Consider the following 7,713-nt stretch of genomic DNA (forward strand, 5'->3'; position numbering starts at 1 on the left):
ATATATATATATACACACATATATATAACCATATATATGTATTTCTGTATGTGCATATGTATGTATGTATATATATGTATGTATATAAGTGTGCATATATATACATACGCATGTATATGAGTATGCGTGTGCTTTTATATGCATACAAAAATATACACGCACATATATACATTATATGTAGTATCATATATGTATAGATATATATATACGTGTACAAACACATAAAATGTTTGATTCCTTTAAATCGTTCATTATAAATGATCGATATCGCACTGTTTTCTATTCACTTTAACAGTCAGACATTTTAGCCAACGGATATTGCAAAGAAAACAATAAAAAAAATAAGTTGCAATGGACACTCATTGTTGTTTCACAGCTTTCTCTATTCACCAACGAGTAAAGAAAGGTCTTTGTATAATTTCCCATTGAAATAATCCTGTTTGTGATATTTAAGCTAATATTGGTAAATAATTGCTTCTTTCGAGTAAATGCTGATGATTGCTATCGAGGCCATAATGGATTTCGTTCGTTCTCTTATAATTTCCATTATATATAACCACTATTATCACACCTACACTTCGAGAAAGAGAGAAAAAAAAAAAGAGAGAGAGAGAGAGAGAGAGAGAGAGAGAGAGAGAGAGAGATAGAGAGAGAGGGGAGGAACAAAGTGAAGTCAGAAAAAGAAAGAAAGATAGAGAGAGATATGAAGTAACAGTATTGATTCCCATTAAGATCACATTATTCGTGACGATGAAGACATATATTTTTTTTGCTTGTCTCAGTCATTAGATTGCGGCCATGCTGGGGTACCTTATGCGCATATATATATGGTTATCAGGAAGTTTACTATTTTACACTTTTCTAATGAAACGTAAAAAGTATATTTTATAATATCATTATTACAAATTTGGGATATTTACCAATAGATAAGCAACTCCTATTTCAAGATAACCTCATGGTATGATATACGTAGAGAAAATTAAACCAAATAAAATAATTAAAATAACATATAATAAAATTAGTTAATTAAATATATCTTACCTGTTATTAATCTGTGGGGAAAGAAGGTAGTACAAGTAATCGCTACACGTATTTCTGCGCTGGTGGGGTGTGTATTAAAGCTATACTTAAAACATAAATCCATCAGTGCGTCCTCAGGCTATGTATATTATTATCAAGTACGGGTAAAAGTTAAAAATCATATTAAAAATAAAAAATACAAATATATTTTAAAATGTTAAGTAACTAAAGTACAATTAAAATATATATTGAAAATTCTCTATCTAAGGAAATTATTAACGATTAAATTAGAAACATATCAAATCTTATAATATATCTAAATAAATATTCTAGAAATTAATAATTTAGTGTACAATACTAGTATGATAAAACATATTTTATGTCAAATGTGAGTTTAATTGCTTAATAAAGTCTTAGTTCTTAGTATATACGTATATAATCATACTATAAATACTATTAAAACTTGTAACATTTTATTATACGTAAAGCTACTCCTATGTCGGCATTTTATTTCTCTTTCTTCATTACTGTTTAATAATAACTCTCTCGACTGGAGTATTTTCATAAACTCTGTTGTACATAATAAGCACGTTTTGTTACCTATTTTATATGAATTCGCTCTACAAATAATATACTAATTATGGGTGTATTCTATTTTATTATATTTTAACTCTCATATGTATTTACTTATGTATTTACAGGTCTAAGTAAATACACATGGCAGTTAAAATCTAATAAAATAGAATACACTCTTAATTGGTATATTATTTGTAGAGCAAACTCATATAAAAGAGTTTATGAAAATACTCTAGTCGAGTGAGTCATTATTAAACAGTACTGAAGAGAGAGGAAAAAAAGGCCGACATAGGAATAGCTTTACGTATAATAAAATGAAAAATATATAAAATTTTAAAAAACCCAGCGTATCATCTCCACACACTTATGATGAATACAGTTACTAGAAGTTTTAATAGTATTTATAGTAGTATTATATACGTATATATTAAGAACTAAGAATTTATTAAATATTACCTCTAAATGAATAGACAGGCCACATTTATGTAACATAAATCTCAAAATCTACAATACTTTAAAACTCCATTTATTGCTAGCTTTACGATTATAGCCCCATTTCTAGTTATTATCTCCCCTTGGCTTCAACCTCCCTTATAATATTATTATTTTTAGAGTATTTTTCAGAGTATTTTATTTTATTCCTTTATGTTATACCCAATTAGCGTCTAACAGTGAGAGCGGCTATTTGCACTTCAACTTACAGGATTAAACCTTATGTCGTAAAGTAATCTATCTTTTTTACTTTTTTTACGTCTTTTATTCGCTAAGTTTCTAACGTAAGCAGTTGTATTTACTAATTAATCTTTATTCTAGACTATTAACTCACATTTGACATAAAATATGTTTTATTATACTAGTGTTGACTGGGGTATATTTTACACTAAATCATTAACTTCTATAATATTTATTTAGATATATTGTAAGATTTGATATGTTTCTAATTTAATCGTTAAAACTTTCCTTAGGTAGAGGATTTTCAATATATATTTTAATTGTACTTTAGGCATTTAATATCTTAAAATAAATTTGTAATTTTTATTTTTAATATGATTTTTAACTTTTAATTTTTAACTTTTACCCGTACTTAATATTAATATACATAGCCTGAGGACGCACTGGTGGATTTATGTATTAATACACACTCCACCAGCGCAGAAACACGTGTAGCGATTACTTGTACTACCTTCTTTCCCTACAGATTAATAACAGGTAAGATGTATTTAATTAACTAATTTTATTTTATGTCATTTTAATCATTTTATTTGGTTTTATTTTCTCTACATATGCCATACCATGAGGTTATCTTGAAATAGGAGTTGCTTATCTATTGGTAAATATCCCAAATTTGTAATAATAATATTACAATATATACGTATATATATATTTTTTATTTATGCGCCCTTTTAAAGCCTAGCCAGGTTAATGGGCCCGGTTTCCCGGTTTCTATGGCGTATGTGTTCCTCCCAGCTGGATGGGACGCCAGTCCATCGCAGCGTTATTCAAGAAACAGGAAGAAAGCGTGAGAGAAAGTTGGGGCAAAAGAGTACAACAGGTGTCGCCACCACCCCTGCCAGAGCCTCGTGGAGCTTTTGGTGTTTTCGCTCAATCAACACACACAACACCCGGTCTGGGAATAGAAACCGTGATCCTCCGACCGTGAGTCTGCTGCCCTATCATTTCCTATCATTCTATTATCATTTCCGTTACAAAAATCCAATAGCTGTCTATTAGGGTCTGCAACTGCTAGAAATATCAATGCAACTTTGTTAATGACCTGAAACTCTATGCTAAAATGTCTAGAATGCCAAAAATAAAACTGAACTTAATAACAACATCTTTGCTCACATAGGAATGGAATTTAACCAAAAGTGTTCATATATGATTGTAGGACGTGGAACCCCACCGACCCCAAATTTGAGTATCAACGTTCTTCTTATCTCTCCTGTTTCACAGAGAGTAATCTACAAATACATGACCATTTATAAAAACATTTCAGATGAAGATGCTGTGAATATATACAGAATGACCCAGAATATTACACCCGGTTTAGAAAAATATGGCTGAGGGAACTCTCCTCTTACAAGACAATATCCCACAATGCATTAACAGTACCAGTGTTGATACCAAAATTTAGGACACTTGACTAGTCTGTTTAGGAAATCATTAATATCCGCATCATCCTGACATGAACTGGAAACTGCCATAGAAACAGTCATATCGGCAGGCATTACTTAAGAAGAGATAAAGGAGGTAGAGGCTTGAGATCAATGCAGAAAGCATTCCAATGTCGTACAATCTCTTTCAGACAGTACCTGCTAAACAACTTTAGCAAAAATAAATACATTAACATAGTGCTGAAAAGCAGAGAACAATATTCTACATGACGGTAGAGAGCTCCTGAGGGCGTATTCTCTTCCTGACGATCTCTCGGACAACCCCAGAACAACTGGACTAACATACTTCAAAGAAGACTCGGATGTGAAATGCTCAGCATACAAAAAAAAAAGAGATTATTTCCCCGAGACTTAAGACGTGAAGACGCCTGTTATATGGACATGAAGTATAGCTCTTTCTTGGACTCGCGACCGCTACATCACATCACACTTCGAAGAGAAGCCCTTGGCGCCCTAGATGCAGATTATATCACATACCTGTGAAAGGCATGATACATGTGATAAGTGCTGCCCAAAAATGTCATCACGCCCTTCTCAAATGTGATATGATTGTCGCTAAAACAATATGGAAAGCTATGCGATAAAAATCTGCCCTGGACTAAATATTGAACTCCTCTTTTTATTGAATGTATACATAAATATGAATACAAGAAACACTGGGGAAACATTCCCACCAACACTTCCAAAGGAAAACTTTATTCTCCCGAGTAATGAACACTAGACCCTAAATCGTTTGCCATTAACAGAAACCAAATAAAATTGGTTATCTATGGAAAATGCAAAGAATCGCTATGTGGGAGATGATTACAACAATAAGGAAGTAATTAAGGTGGTATATAAGATGTAAATCACAACACGTGCTAAAAACGAGAAAAAAACCTGTGGCAGGTATCATAGGTCGCGGAACTATAAAAAGGAATTTCAGTAAACTTTTGAACTGAATCAAGACCTGTACAAAATCTACAAAAAATGTTTGGGCACATCCCTTGATCAGTTACATGAAGATGAAAAGATATTGGAATGCAACATATTCCAAACACTCAAAACTGAGTACGAAGCAAATATATCAGAAGACTACTTTCGATTATAAGAAATACATTACCTGACAAAATCATCCATTAAACCTGCAGAGCAAATAATGGTGTTAACAGCTCAGTAAATTCTGCTTAGAAGAAAATTTCTATAAAATGACCTGCGACCAAAATAGAATAGATAACAGTAACACAAATATGGGATTGACACCATTAACCGGTGACGGCGACGAACAAATAAAAATGATTGACAGATAAAACAGCGCGCAGCATAATTTGAGGAAAACTTCACTCTTTACATCAACAAACCACTGATTGAAAGAACGACTATGATACTTTTCGAAAGACAACATACTGACTTGATGCTATTCGTTATCGATAAAGCTACTAAAGAACACCTAGCACAAATTGAAGCTTTCAACTTTTAGACAGTGAATGTCCTTCTGTATTATGTTGTATTGAAAATATCATTCGTCAATAGATCAGAGTAAAAAGATCAATCAAAATGACAACATATAACCAAAGTGGATTAACTTTCTCCAAGAAAAAAAAAAGACCTCCATAGATTCAGAAAAGGCCATGGACAAAACTGAGCGTTGTCGCACAACTACCGGATAACGGTTGCAGTAGCGATACCTGTTTCTGAGAAGCAAGAGAGATATGTGGTAAAAACAAAACAAAAAAAGTCTTACAGGCTCAAAACAAACTTGTATAACATGAAGAAAAGCTTGGGGCCATGAAGAACAGCTCCTCATTAACAGGGCTGTTCATATGAAAGCGAGGTGGAATCTCTGAAAGCAAGAGTATAAAGAAGGCGTTCGACTCTGTCCCTTACAATACTGGAATCACTACGCCTTACCACGTTTCCATCTGCAACAGTCAATATCAGTAAAAGATTGTCTAGAATATGGTTCACACAATTATACTAAGGACTGAAGTAGTATAATTAAACAGAACTAGGCTATTGGTGGGAATATTTCAGAATGATAGTTTGTAATGTTCACATTGGCAATGAATCTCTTGTCAGCCCTGTTGGGAGAATACCAAAGTTACATGCTAGAATCTATAGATGAGAAAAAAGTTCATGTCACATACACTTTTGACATATCTATTTTCAGATGATATTCACAATACGAAGTTAGAGCTGGTAACAACACTTTCACAGGAAATAGGAATGTAGTTGATACGATGATAAATGTTTATATCTGGTAATTAATGGAAGACCAGACCAGACCAGAGAGATATCAACAGTATTTGGACATCAATACCAGGAAGATATTAAACAGCATTTGTGGTTTCCATATCAATGATGATAGACAGGGTCTATGTCAGACAAGAGGATAGAGGCAGAAGCACAAGATCAGTGCAACTAGTCTTTGAGTGCTTCGGTGTATCACAGAGACAGCGATTGCTGCTCAGCAAAAGGAGAAATGAATACATCATTTGGGCACTCAGCTGAAAATAGTATTTTGAACGCTGGCGAAAAACTGAACTGGCATTCTCAGTGTACAGCTGCTCCTTGCTGTCTCAGGATAGCTGGACTAACCTACGTAAGCAAAAACCTGGGGTGAGACAGTCATCATATCAGCAGAAAGTTATACTTGGGCGCTTATTACACAACTTAGAGGACCCCAACAGTATTAATTGGAAAACAATTATTTTTCTAGGTCTGTAATAATATTTCACATTCTAGTGAAGATACGTCAGGATAGGAAACAGCAGTCAGATGTCTGATGAATATAAGAGAAAGAATGCGATAGAAAATGTTAGTTGGGCTATTCTAGTATAGGCGATATCACCCACATCACAAATAACTGTTCAGAAATGTCCAAAAGGAACCACCTAACCAAAAGCCATGATAGTGTAACGAAATCTTGGCTGCCGGCAAAAAGGACTGTCCACTCCACTTGTTAACACAAAATCACACCAGAACCAGGATATATCTGCGCTTTTAAATTTAAAGAATACTGGTGGAACATTTTAATAAAAACAGCAATCGCGTGTAAATAGCAGACTTGGTACTGTTTTGTGGGATAAGGAACATAAGTTGCACTCTATTGAAGCGGTCAACTGCTCAGTGGATGCGGATGCTTCGTCTGAAATTATGGGAAAAGGGTACGTTTAGGATGAAATAATGCGGTATTTACAACTCTTGTTGTATTCAGGCAATAGATTATTATTTGTAACTATTATCGTGGGTGCACCGAGCTATGTTACAGTAGATTTACAGAAAAGAACACAGCAGACTGACACACATTCGCTAAATTCAATCAATTAATGGTACATTGAAGATTTGTAAAACTTCCAAAGATTTACGATATTAATTTCTTCAAATTAGAATATACACGCAATCACGTACACACATGGCATATACATACATGCAGACAAATGAAAAGTACTTACTCTCGACTAATAAAGAGACATGTACACGCTTTACATGAGTGAAAGTATAGCAACATATATATGCATACACTGTGCTCTGTCTCCTCTCTCTCTTTCTCTCTCGCTTTCTCACTCGTTCTCCCTCTCACTTTCTCTCTCTCTCTCTTTCTCCATCTCTCTCTTTCCATTTCTCTCTCTCTCTTTCTCTCTATCTCTTTCTCTCTATTTCTCTCTCTCTCTCACTCTCTCTCTCTCTCTCACTCTCTCTCTCTCTCTTTCTCCATCTCTTTCTCTCTTTATCTCTCTCTGTTTCTCTCTGTTTCTCTCTCTGTTTCTCTCTCTCTCTTTCCATTTCTCTCTCTCTTTCCATTTCTCTCTCTCTTTCTCTCTCTTCCTTCCTTCCTTCCTTTCTTTCTCTCTCTCTATCTCTCTCACTTTCTCTCTCTCTCTCACTTTCTCTATCTCTCTCACTTTCTCTCTCTCTCTCACTTTCTCTCTCTCTATCACTTTCTCTCTCTCTCTCTTTCTCC

This window comes from Octopus bimaculoides, chromosome 3 (genome assembly GCF_001194135.2).
Source record: "Octopus bimaculoides isolate UCB-OBI-ISO-001 chromosome 3, ASM119413v2, whole genome shotgun sequence".
Classification (NCBI taxonomy): Eukaryota; Metazoa; Mollusca; class Cephalopoda; order Octopoda; family Octopodidae; genus Octopus; species Octopus bimaculoides.